Source organism: Macaca thibetana, chromosome 7, assembly GCF_024542745.1.
Source record: "Macaca thibetana thibetana isolate TM-01 chromosome 7, ASM2454274v1, whole genome shotgun sequence".
Taxonomy (NCBI): Eukaryota; Metazoa; Chordata; class Mammalia; order Primates; family Cercopithecidae; genus Macaca; species Macaca thibetana.
In genome coordinates, this window is record NC_065584.1 from 116,167,906 (window position 1) to 116,180,909 (window position 13,004).

Below are 13,004 nucleotides of genomic sequence, written 5' to 3' on the forward strand. Positions count from 1 at the left end.
CCACTTGGTCATGGTGAATAACCCTTTTCATATGCTGTTAGATTCCATTTGCTAATATTTGTTGATAATTTTTGCATCTGTAGTCACAACGGTTTTTGATCTGTAGTTTTTACTTTTGATGTGTTTCACTTCTGCAGAATGAATTAGGAACTATTCCTTTCTCTTCTACTCTTTGTAAGAGTTTGAGAAATATTGTTGTTAACTTTTCTTTAAACATTTTGTAGAGTACCCCAATGAAACCAGCTTGTTGAGGCTTTCTTCATTGGAAGATTTTTTTAAGAAAAATTGACTCATTTCTTTATTAGCTACAGGTATATTACTTCTTGAATCAGTTTTGGTAGATTGTGTGTTTCTAAGAATTTGTCCATTTCATCTAGGGTATCTAATCTGATGGTATCCAGCGTTCATAGTATTTTCTTAGAATTATGATATCCTCTCTTTCATTCCTGATTTTAGTAATTGGAGTCTTCTATTTTTTCTTTGCTCAGCCTAGCTAAAGTTTGTCAGTATTGTTGATCTTTTCAAAGAACCAACTTTGGTTTTGTTGATTTTCTATGTTGTTTTTCTATTTTCTAATATATTTTGGCTCCAGTCTCTTTTGTGTGTGTGTTTGATTTAGATCTATTTTACTCCTTTTTAAGTTTCTTATGGTAGAAGATTAGATTATGGATTTGAGAGTTTTTTATTTTATTAGTGAGGGCATTTACAGATATAAATTTCCCTCTGAGCACTACTTTTATTCAAATGGATTAAACTCTGATATGCAAGATTAAGCTTTAGTATGTTGCATTTTATCTTTATTTTATCTCAAAGTATTTTCTAAGTTCTCTTGTAAATTCTTCTTTGACCCATTGGTCTCTTAATTTGCATGTTAATTTGCATGTATTTGTGAATTTCCAGTTTTCCTTTTGTGATTGATTTCTAAATTTATTCTTTTGTGATTAGAGAACATATTTTGCATTATTTGAATCTTTACAAATTTATAAAGACTTGTTTTTTGGCCCAATATATGTTTTGTTGGGAAAATGTTCCATGTACACTTGAGAAGAATGTGTATTCTGCTGTTGTTGGGTTGAGTGTTCTATAGATGTCAAGTTGATTGGTTTATAGTGTTGTTCAAGTCTTCTGTTTCCTTGCTGTTATTCTATTTGTTCTAGCCATTATTGAAATTGAGGTACTTAATTCTCTAACTATTATTGTTGAATTCCCTATTTTGTCTTTCAGTCCTGTCAATTTTTTGCTTTGTGTATTTTTAGGACTCTGTTGGTAGGTGTGGTATATTTATAATTGCAGTATCTTCTTAATGACTTGACCATTTTATTAGTGTATATTGTGCTTCTTTGTTTTTAGTAGCAATTTTTATCTTAAAGGGTATTTCATCTAATATTAGTATGTACACTCCAGCTCTATTTTGGTTTCTGTTCACATGAAATATCTTTTTATGTCCTTTTACTTTCAACCTATTTTTGCCTTTTAATCTAAAGTGAGTCTCTTGTAGACAGCATATAGTTCCACAATTTTCTAATTCATTCTGCCAATCTCTGCCTTTCTCTTAGAGAGAGTTTAGTTCATTTACACAATATGTAATTACCAATTAGGAAGAATTTACTTACACTTCACTATCAGAAAGTAGTGTAGAGGTTTTGTATGTTATCAAAGTTAAGTTTTTGGCTGGGCGTGGTGGCTCACACTTATTCCTAGCACTTTGAGAGGACAAAGCAAGAGGATTGCTTGAGCCTAGGAGTTTGAGATCAGCCTGGGCAACATAGTGAGACCTCATTTCTAAAAAAAAAAAAAAAAAAAAAAAAAAAAAAAAAAAAAAAAAAAAAAAAATTAGCCTGGTGTGTGCACCTGTAGTCGCAGGTACCCAGGAGGCTTGGGTGAGAGGATTGCAGAGTTAGAAGCTGCAGTGAGCTATGATCATGCCACTGCACTCCAGCCAGGGCAACAGAGCAAGCCTCTGTCTCAAAACAAATAAGTTGAGTTTTTATCAGCTTAAACTGTTATAACTATAATATGCTTTATGTAACCCTCATGGTAATGACAAAGCAAAAACATATAGTAGGTACAAAAAAGATGAGGAGAATCAAAGCATACTGCTACAGAAAATCGTCAAGTCACAAAGGAAGACAGCAAGAGAGGAAGAAAGGATGAAGGCATCCTCAAAACATCCAGAAACAAATTAACAAAATGACAATTGAAAGTTCTTATCTATCAATAATTACCTTGAATGTAAATGCAATAAATTATCCAATCAAGAGACATAGATTGGCTGAATAGATTTAAAAACAAGGCTCAACTATATGATGCCGTAAGAGAATCACTTCAGCTTTAAAGACATACATAAACCGAATGTGAAGGAATGAGATATTTCTTGCAAATAGAAACCAAAAGAGAGCAGGGATAGCTATATTTATATCAGACAAAGTAGACTTTGATTACAAAACTTTAAAAGAGACCAAGAAAGTCATTATGTAATGAAAAAGGGATCAATTCATTAAGAGGATACAATAATCGTATATGTACCCAACATCAGACCACCTAAATAATATATAGCAAATATTAATAGATCTGAAAGGAGAAATAGACAGCAATACAGTAATAATGAGGGACCTCATTACCTAACTTTCAACTACAGACAGAATATCCAGAGAGAAGATCAGTAAGGAAGCATTAGACTTTAACTACACTTTATACCAAGTAGACCTAACAGATATACACAGAACATTCTATGCAACAGCAGCAGAGTACAAATTCTTCTCAGGTGTACATGGAACGTTCTTCAGGATAGATTATACATTGGGCCACAAAACAAGTCTTAATGTATTTAAGCAGATTGAAATTATTTAACATTTTAATTGTATATCAAATTATATAATATTTCTTTCTGATCATAGTGGTATGAAACTAGAAATTAATAATGGAAGGAAATTGGGAAAATTACAAATATCTGGAAATTAAACAACATACTCCCAACCAATGGGTCAGAAGAAATCAGTAGGAAAATTAAAAAATATCTTGAGACAAATGAAAATGGAAACACAGTATATCAAAATTTAGGGTATATTAGTCCATTTTCACACTGTTATAAAGATACTGAGACTGGGTAATTTATAAAGAAAAGAGGTTTAATTGACTCGCAGTTCCACATGGCTGGGGAGGCCTCAGGAAACTTACAATCATGGCAGAAGGTGAAGGGGAGCAAGGCACATCTTCATAAGGCAGCAGGAGAGAGAGAGTGAGGAAGTGCCATACTTAAAAGCCATCAGCTCTCATGAGAGCTCAGTCACTAACACAAGAACAGCACGGGGCAAACCACCTCTGTGATCCAGTCACTTCCCACCAGTTCCCTCCCTCAACGCACGGGGATTACAATTCAAGATGATATTTGCATGGGGACACAGAGCCAAACCATATCATAGGTGATGTAGCAAAAGCAGTTTTAAGATGAGAGTTTATAGTGAAAAATGCCTACATGAAGAAAAAAGAAAGATCTCAAATAAACAAACTATCATTACACATTGAGAAGCTAGAAAAAGAAGAGCAAACTAAACGTAAAGTTAGCAGAAGGAAGGATATAGTAAAGATCGGAGAAGAAATACATGAAATAGAATGTAGAAAAATAATAGAAAAGATCAGCAAAACTCAGAGTTGGTTTTTTGAAAAGATAAATAAAATTGACACATCTTTAGTTAGATTAAGAAAAAAGAAGACTAAAATAAAATCAGAAATGAAAGGGAAGACATTACAATTGATACCACAGAATTACAAAGGATCCTAAGAGAGTACTACAAACACTTATATGCCAATAAATTAGCCCAGAAGAAATGGATAAATTCCTAGAAACACACAACCTACAAAGACTTAATCATGAAGAAAAAGAAGTCTTAACAGGCTAATAATGAGTAAGAAGTTTGAATCAGTAACAAAAATCTTTCTATCAAAGAAAGGTCCAGGATCTGATGGCTTCACTGATGAATTCTACCAAACATTTAAAGAAGAATTAATACCAGTGCTTCTCAAACTCTTCCAAAAAGATTGAAGAGAAAATGTCTCAGTCTATTTTGTGTTGCTATAACAAAATACCACAGACTGGGTAATTTATACAGAAAAGATATTAATTTCTTATAATTTTGGAGACTGGGAAGTCCAAGATCTAGGGGCCCACATCTGGCAAGGACCCTCTTGCTATGTCATTGCATAGCAGAAGGCAGAAGAGAAAGAGAGTATGAGAGAGCAAGAGATGGAACGCACAGCTTCAAGCTCTTTTATCATCAGCATTGATGCATTCATAAGGATGGAGCCCTCATGACCTAAGCACCTCCCATTAGGCCCTGCTTCCTAACACTGTAGCATTGGGGATGAAGTTTCTAACACGTTAACATTGAGGAGCATATTCAAACCATAGCGAGAAGGAACACCTTCCAAGTTGTTTTATGAGGCTAGCATTACCCTGATAGCAAAGCCAGGCAAAAATTCTACAAGGAGAGAAAATTACAAGCCAATATCCCTGATGAATATATATGCAGAAATCTTTAGCACAATACTGGAAAACTGAATTCAATAGCATATTAAACAAATAAGTCGGATTTATCCCTGGGATACAAAGATGGTTCAATATAAATAATCAGTAAGTGTGGTACAACACATTAACAGAAAGGATGAAGGACAAAAATTATATGATTATCTCGATAAATATTTAAAACAACATTTGACAAAATTCAACAATCTTTTATGACAAAAACTCTAAACAAATTTAGGTATAGAAATAATATACCTCAACACAATAAAGGTCATATTTCACAAGCTGCCATCATAGTCAACCATAAATGGTTGAAAGCTTTTCCTCTAAAATCAGGAACAAGAACAGGATGCCCATTCTCACCTTTTATTTAAAGTAGTAGTAGAAATCCTAGTCAAAGCAATTAGGCAATAAAAAGAATTTTATTTCTTTATTTTATTAGGCATCCAAAATGGGAAGGAGGAAATAACATTGTTTCTGATTGCAGGAGGTGTGATCTTGTAATAGAAATTCCTAAAGACACTACCCCAAAACTAATTAGAACTATAAATGAATTTAGTAAAGTTGCAGGATATAAAAACCAGTTGTGTTTCTGTACAGTAATAACACATTATCTGAAAAAGAAATTAAGATATCAGTCTGATTTACAATAGCATCAAAAATAATAACATATAAATAAACTTGAGGAGATGCAAGATCAATACACCAAAAACTATGAAACATTGATAAAAGAATTGGAAGAATACACAAATGGGAAAATATCCCATGGTCATGAATCAGAAGAATCAATCTTATAAAAATATTCATAATACCTAAAGTGATCTACAGATTCAACGCAATCTATCAAAATTTCATTGGCATTTTTCACAGTAATAGAAAAAACAATCCTAAAATTCATATGGAACCACAAAAGACCCCGAATAGCCCAAGCAGTCTTTAGCAGGAAGAACAAAAATGAAGTCATCACATCTCCTGATTTTAAATTATGTTACAAAGCTATAGTAGCCAAAAAACGTGGTACTGGCATAAAAACAGACACATAGACCAATGGAACAGAATAGGAAGCCCATAAATAAATCCATGCATATATGGTCAACCAGTCTTTGACAAGGGTGCCATGAATACACAATGGGAAAAGGATCATTGTTTTCAATTAATGGTGTTGGGAAAACTGGATATCCTCCTACAAAAAAGAAAAAAAAAGGAAAGAAAAAGAAATTGGAGAATTACCTGACACTGTACACAAAAATCCAGTTAAAATTGATTAAAGATTTAAAGTAAAGGCCTGAAACCACAAAACTTCTAGAAGAAAACAGAGAGAGAAAGCTCAATAAGATGGATCTTAGAAATGATGTTTTGAATATGACACCAAAAAGGTCACCACTAAAAATAGAAAAAATTAGCCGGGCGCAGTGGCGGGCGCCTGTAGTCAACAACAGTAGGAAAAACCCAGGAGGCAAATAAGATTGGCCACTGCCCTCCAGCCTGGGCGACACAGCAAGACTCCGTCTCTAAAAAAAAGAAATGATTTTTTTAGAGCAAAGGGGAAAAATATTTCAGCAAAGGAAACAATGACACGTAAAGGCAACTCACAGAAAATGTACAAACGGCAACAGGTATGTGAAAAAATGCTCAATATCACCAGTCATCAGGGAAATACAAATCAAAACTAAAATGAGATGGGATCTCACATCTGTTAGAATGGCTGTTATCAAAACACCAACAGATAACAAAGTTGGTGAGGTTGTGGAGAAAAGGGAACCCTTATGCATTGATGCTGGGAATGTGAATTGGTGCTGCCATTATGGTGAACAGTATGGAGGTTCCTCAAAAAGTTATAGAACTACCACATGATCCGGCAGTTCTCCTTCGGGGTGTATATCCAAAGTAACTGAAATCAGTGTTTTGAAGAGAAATCTACACCCCCATGTACACTGCAGCAGTCACAATAGCCAGGATAGGGGAACAACCTAATGTCCATCAGTGGATGAACTGATAAAATGTGACATACATGCAAACACACAGACAGACACACACACACACACACACACACACACACACACACACACACAGAGAAGAACACACAGGCAGAGGAGTATTATCCAACCTTCAAAGAAAGGAAATCCTGCCTTTTTGAACAACATGGATAAGCCTGGAGGATATTACAGTAAGTGAAATAAGCAAGCCAGGGAATGATAAATACCACGTGGTCTCACTTATATGTGGAATCCAGAGACATGGCTCATAGAAACAGAGAGGAGAATGATGGTTGCAGGGGGCCGGGCCTGTGGGAAATGGGCAGGTGCTGGTCAAAGGGAACAAACTTTCAGTTACACGATGAGTTAGTTTTGGAGACCTAATGTTGCTATAACTAAAATAATAATGTTTTGTATACTTGAAATTTGCTAAGAGAGTAGATTTTAAGTATTCTTACCACAAGGATAAAAATGGTAGCTACATGAGGTGATGGATATGTTAATTGTCCTGATTGTGGTCATCATTTTGCAGTGTATATGTGTATCAACTTGTGTTGTACACCTAAAATATATACAAGTTTTATTTGTCACTTATACCACAATAAAGCTGGAAAAGTTGAATACATTTTAATGTATTTTGGCACAATTTTTTGTGTATAAAGTTCTTGTGTCTTAGTTTTTTTCTAGGTACCTGGTGGAGGTTATTGCTAATTCTAAAAATTGTTTTAATTGATTGTTATTGAAATATTGGAAAGCGTTTTTAAAGTTTTTTTTTTTTCCTATAGTCTTTCCAAACTCTTATTAGGTCTGATACTTTGTATATGTTTTTGAATTTTATACGTAATCATTCTGTCAGTGAAGAATGATAATATTGTCTCTTTTCCATCCTTGTTACTTATTTTCTTAATTGTGCTGGCTGGGAATTCCCATGAAATATTGAATAGTAGTAGGGAAGGTGAGCATTTTTGCTGTGTCTTCATTGGGAATGCTTTCTTTAAATTTTTTGAGACCGAGTCTCACTTTGTTGGCCAGGCTGGAGTACAGTGGTGTGATCATGGCTCTCTGCAACCTCTGCCTCCTGGGCTCAAGCAACTCTCCTGCCTCAGCCTCCTGAGTAGCTGGGATTACAGGCATGAGCCTCCACCCCGGCTAATTTTTTGTGTTTTTAATGGAGATGAGGTTTCACCATGTTGGCCAGGCTGGTCTTGAACTCCTGACCTCAGGTGATTTGCCCACTTTGGCCTCCAAAAGTGCTGGGATTACAGGCCTGAGCCACCGCGCCTGGCCAAGAATGCTTTTGGTATCTCTCTCTGTCTATCTCTCCATCTATCTATCTGTCTGTCTGTCTGTCTGTCTATCTATCCATCCATCCATCCATCTGTCTTCATTCTGTTTATTTCTATCTGATCTATTTATTTATTTTTAGAGACAAGATCTTACTCTGTCACACTGGCTGGAGTGCGGTGGTGTTATCATAGCTCATGGCAGCCTTGAATTCCTGGGCTCAAGCAATCTTTCTGCCTGAGAATGCTTTTAAAATGCTCAGCATTAAGTGTGCCGTTTGCCTCAGGATTTGCATAGCTTCTCTTTACGAGGTAAAAAGAGTTGTCAGGGAAGCATTGGAAATACTGTTATAGAATTACTAACAAGTTCACTAATTAGGATTTTAACTGAAGTCACTCTTACTTAAAATAATTTATTTCAACAAAAACTTCTTTTATTTTTGGAGATGGAGTCTCACTTTGTCGCCCCGGTTGGAGTGCAATGGCGCGATCTCAGCTCACTGCAACCTCCGCTTCCTGGGTTCAAGCAGTTCTCCTATGGTACCATCTCCGCTCACTGCAACCTCCGCCTCTGGGTTCAAGAAATTCTCCTGCCTCAGCCTCCTGGGTAGCTGGAATTACAGGCGTATGCTACCACGCCCAGCCAATTTTTGTATTTTTAGTAGAGATGGGGTTTCACCATGTTGGCCAGGCTGGTCTTGAACTCCTGACCACAGGTGATCCACCTGCCTCGGCCTCCCAAAGTGCTGGGATTACAGGTGTGAGCCACCGTGCCCAGCCTCAACAAAAATTTTAACAATTATTTTAACAATGGGCAGTGTGTTTGGTAGCATGTTAAAATGGTAATTGCCTTTTATTTCCTGTCGGGAAAAGTTATACCTCTATATTAATATTTTCAGCACTTGAAGGTCATAACTGATAGTGAGCTCATAGAATTTAGCAGCCTTCCTGTTGAGTCCTCATGGCTCTTGAGGTATCTGCCTAGCTTCTTAGAGTTTTATAGAATACAATTTGTCAACCTAAAGTAGAATGTACTTCTCCTTTTACAATGGTGATAATTATGACTTGCTCTCTATCACATGGAAATCATATGATAGCATAATCATAATTAGAACCAAAGAATGTTAGACCAAGGTGTTTCCCACTATATGTATGTGAACTTATTAATCAATCTAAATAATTCCAGGTAATAATCAGTGCATTCCTAACATGAGCTGATGTTTTCCTCATGCTACTGCTAATCCTTACAATGACATTGCAGTCTGAGTATTACTGTGCCAGTTTTATACAGGTGATTAAACTGTGGGGTTGAGAAGTGAAGAAAGTTACTTGCAATAAATGGTAATGGCTGTGGTACAGCCTACTGGAGATTCTTTTCCTCCCTGAGACTTTTAGCTGCCTTTGTCTGCCCTGAAACCCATAAGCCAGGGGGAAAAAAAAAATCAAACCAGCAGTAGAAATTAAAAGCAGTGAATCGTATGGCTTTGACAGACTGGGCCTTGCTATGTGATTGCAAAAAATTTAAGTTTGACATCCTGAGTTTTTGAGCTTTTCATGGAGTGCAGGAAAAGGTCTAGCTGATGGAAACAGTTTTTCCCCCGCAGTTGAGTAACAAGATTGATGTGTATAGTGTCAGTCAGAAGGGTGTGGTTGTCAATTCTGTACCTTAACTCTAACGTGTACTGTGAGACAGGGGATGACCATGATTGCAAACTTGTTTTCTAGCTGTTCTAAGTCGAAAAGGTAAATAATTTCCCCTATGCTGGCTATCTCCATGAAATAAATCTTCATGTTTTTTCCTTTACCTTCTCCCAGCAACTTTGGACTGTGTGAGAGAAGTTGAAGGAAAATACAGAGATTTCTTTCTTGAATGCGGTCAGGTAGCTACTGGAGGAAAGTTCTCGAGATTTACTTTGCCCTTTCGTTTAACCAAGGACTCTTTAGATTTAAAGGCCTCTAGAATATGAAACCTAGGGACCCGGGCTCGCCAGATTGGAACTTAAAATTGTAGGGAGCAAAAGAAGTGATGGTTTGTCCTGGAAAGTGCAGGTATTCCCACTCAACAAGTCTAGACAGTTAACTCATGTTCACTGGAGAGCCAGAATGGACCACCTCTGACTATATAATTCATTTTCCATTGTTAAACTGCTTTGAATCCAATAGAATTATTGAATTTTATTGCTGAGCTATTTAGAGAAAGTTAAGTTTCATTTCAGAAGAATTAAAATATTTTGATGCTTGAACATTTTTGTGGTGATCTTTGTAGCAAAACCTCAGGATGCATCTAAAGCATCAACCATCTTCTCTGTCAGCATGGCCTAGTTGGAAGAACTACGCCATCGTGGCCTGTGGTTGTGAAGCTGAGTGATGATACCCAGATGTGCAAATGTGCCTAGCTTTGTGGGCGGTGTCAGGCAGTGGCCTGTTCACCTAGAGTGTTGTAAGTTCTCTTTCACAGAGCTGCAGACTCTGATGGACAGCCACCATTGGGGTTGTGCATGGGATTCCCAGGCAGACGTGACATTCTTTTTTTTTTTTTTTTTTTTTTTTTTTTAGACGGAGTCTCACGCTGTTGCCCAGGCTGGAGTGCAGTGGCGCGATCTCGGCTCACTGCAAGCTCCGCCTCCCGGGTTCCCGCCATTCTCCTGCCTCAGCCTCCTGAGTAGCTGGGACTACAGGCGCCCGCCACCGCGCCCGGCTAATTTTTTGTATTTTTAGTAGAGATGGGGTTTCACTGTGGTCTCGATCTCCTGACCTTGTGATCCACCCGCCTCGGCCTCCCAAAGTGCTGGGATTACAGGCTTGAGCCACCGCGCCCGGCCCAGACGTGACATTCTATGTGTAAAATACGTATCTTCTTATTAATTGGTTTAGAATTGATGCTAGTAATTGGCATTGGGATGCACCTATGTGTAGAATAAATTCAATTAAAATACTTTTTGAACTGCTCTTATATCCTTGTAAAATATGCACATGCAAAATTAAAGAAACAATCAAACTTCAGCTCACCCTTACGTGTGGAATTTTATCCTGTTGCTGACTGTTGATAAAGATCATCCTCCCATGTTTCCTCTCTACACCCAAGGGCAAGGTCTTACTTTGACTGGCAGGTGGCTCATGTCCTTGGCAGATCATGGTTCCATATGGATTAGTCTATATTAAATTACTTTTTGATATTGCTACAAACACCCAGTTAGCGTATTATCTTAAATCAGTACGCTCGCTCCATATTTCTCTTGGCCCTGCAGGTAAGGAAGGAGGAGATCTCAGGGTAATCCATGCTGCTGCTGCTACTGCTGGTGATTCAGTACTTCGGTCAGTTAGTCAGAAGCTGGGTTTTTTTTCCCATTTTTTATTTTTCTTTACTGAGGTAAAATTAACATAACAGTAATCATTTGTATGTGAATAATTCTTTGGCATTTAGTACATTCACACTGTTGTGTAACCACTCCCTCTATAGAAGTCCAAAATATTTTCATTATCTCCAAAGGAAATCCCATACTCATTAAATCATTTCTCCCCATTTCCACTCTCCTAGGCCCTGGAAGCCATCAGTCTGAATTATGTCCCTATGAATTGTTACCTGTTCCTGATATTTTATACAATTGGAGCCATACAATATGTGGGTGTGAATTTCTCCTTTTTTCAAGGGTAGTTTTATAGGATATATCGTACAATTTTTGGTTGGAAGCATGCCCCCATCCTGCCCATCACTTTAAAATGTCATTTCCTTGCCTTCTGGTCCCCTGGTCTCTGATGAGAAAAGTTAGCTGTTAATCTGTTTGAGGATCCCTTATGTGAATCAGTGGCTCCTCTCTTGGTGACTTCAAGATTTTCTCTTTGCCCTTGGCTTTTTGACAGTTTGATTATAATGTGTCTCGGTGTGGATTTCTTTGTATTTATCCCACTTGAAATTCACTGAACTTCTTGTGTGTGTAGATTTGTATCTTTTATCATGTATGGGAAGTTTTGGTGGTTATTTCTCCAGATATTCTTTGTGTTCCTTTCGCTCTCACCTCTCCTTCTGGGATTCCTGCTATGTACTTGGTGTTGGTTTGCTTGATGGTGTTTCATACCTGTTCGTCTTTTTTCATTTTTGTTCTTCCTCTCAGACTGGATAATTTTCATTGCCCTGTCTTTAAATTCACTGGTTCTTTTTTCTGCCTAGTCACGTCTGTTACTGAGATGCTCTAGTGATATTTTTTAAAAAAATTCAGTTAGTGTACTTTTTGACCTTAGAATTTGACTCCCTTCTATAATTTCCGTGTCTTTATTGCAATTCACTTATTTGTTCATACATTCTTATCCTGATTTCCTTTAGCTCCTTTTCCATTCTTTCCTTTAAGTCATTTAGCATATTTAGGGCAGTTGATTTAAAGTATTTGTTTAGTAAGTCCAATGTGTGTGTTTCTTCAGAGACAATGTTTGTTAATTTCTCATGTGAATGAGCCATATTTTCTGTTTCTTTACATGGTTCATAAGTTATTGTTGAAAACTGAATATGCCAGGCACAGTGGCTCATACCTGTAATTGTAGTACTTTGGGAGGCTAAGGTGGGCAGATCACTTGAGGTCAGGAGTTTGAGACCAGCCTGGCCAACATGGCAAAATCTCATCTTTACTAAAAATAGAAAAATTAGCCAGGTGTGGTGGTGCATGCCTGTAATCCCAGCTGCTCTGGAGGCTGAGGCAGGCGAATCAGTTGAATCCAGGAGGTGGAGGTTGCAGTGAGCTGAGATCGAGCCACTGTACTCCATCCTGGGTGACAGAGTGAGACCCTGTCTCAAAACAAACGAACAAACAAACACCTGGACATTTTGCATATTAAACAGAGGTAACTCTGGAGATCAGATTCTTCCCCCACCTCAGGGTTTGTTGTTGCTTGGGTTTGTTGTTGCTTGCTAGAGACTAGAGTTTTGCAAGATCTGTAATTCCTTACTGCGTGTGATCTCTGAAGTCTGTGTTTAGTTGTTTGTTCAGCTAGTGCTGTCAAAGAGATTTCCTTGAGCACCAGATGCCAAAACATGATAGAGAGCGAGGTGGTTGGAGAGAGAGGCAGAGAAAAAGAGAGAGAGAGAGACAGAGACAGAGACAGAGAGAGAAAGAGGAGACTGACTCTGCTTATCTGTATGGAGTAGCTCTGTGGTGGAGTCCTCCTTCAACTCTTAGCCTGGCTGTTTACAGCTATGCCTTAACTTTCATTTCTTGTTTATACTGAACCTAG

The 13,004-nt window shown here is 37.4% G+C and overlaps 1 protein-coding gene across 2 annotated transcripts in view; it reads left to right on the forward strand.

The window, feature by feature from the left end:
* The window catches only part of ENTREP2 (endosomal transmembrane epsin interactor 2), a 449,210-nt gene that overhangs the window by 88,479 nt on the left and 347,727 nt on the right, over positions 1–13,004 (forward strand). The window lies entirely within an intron of this gene.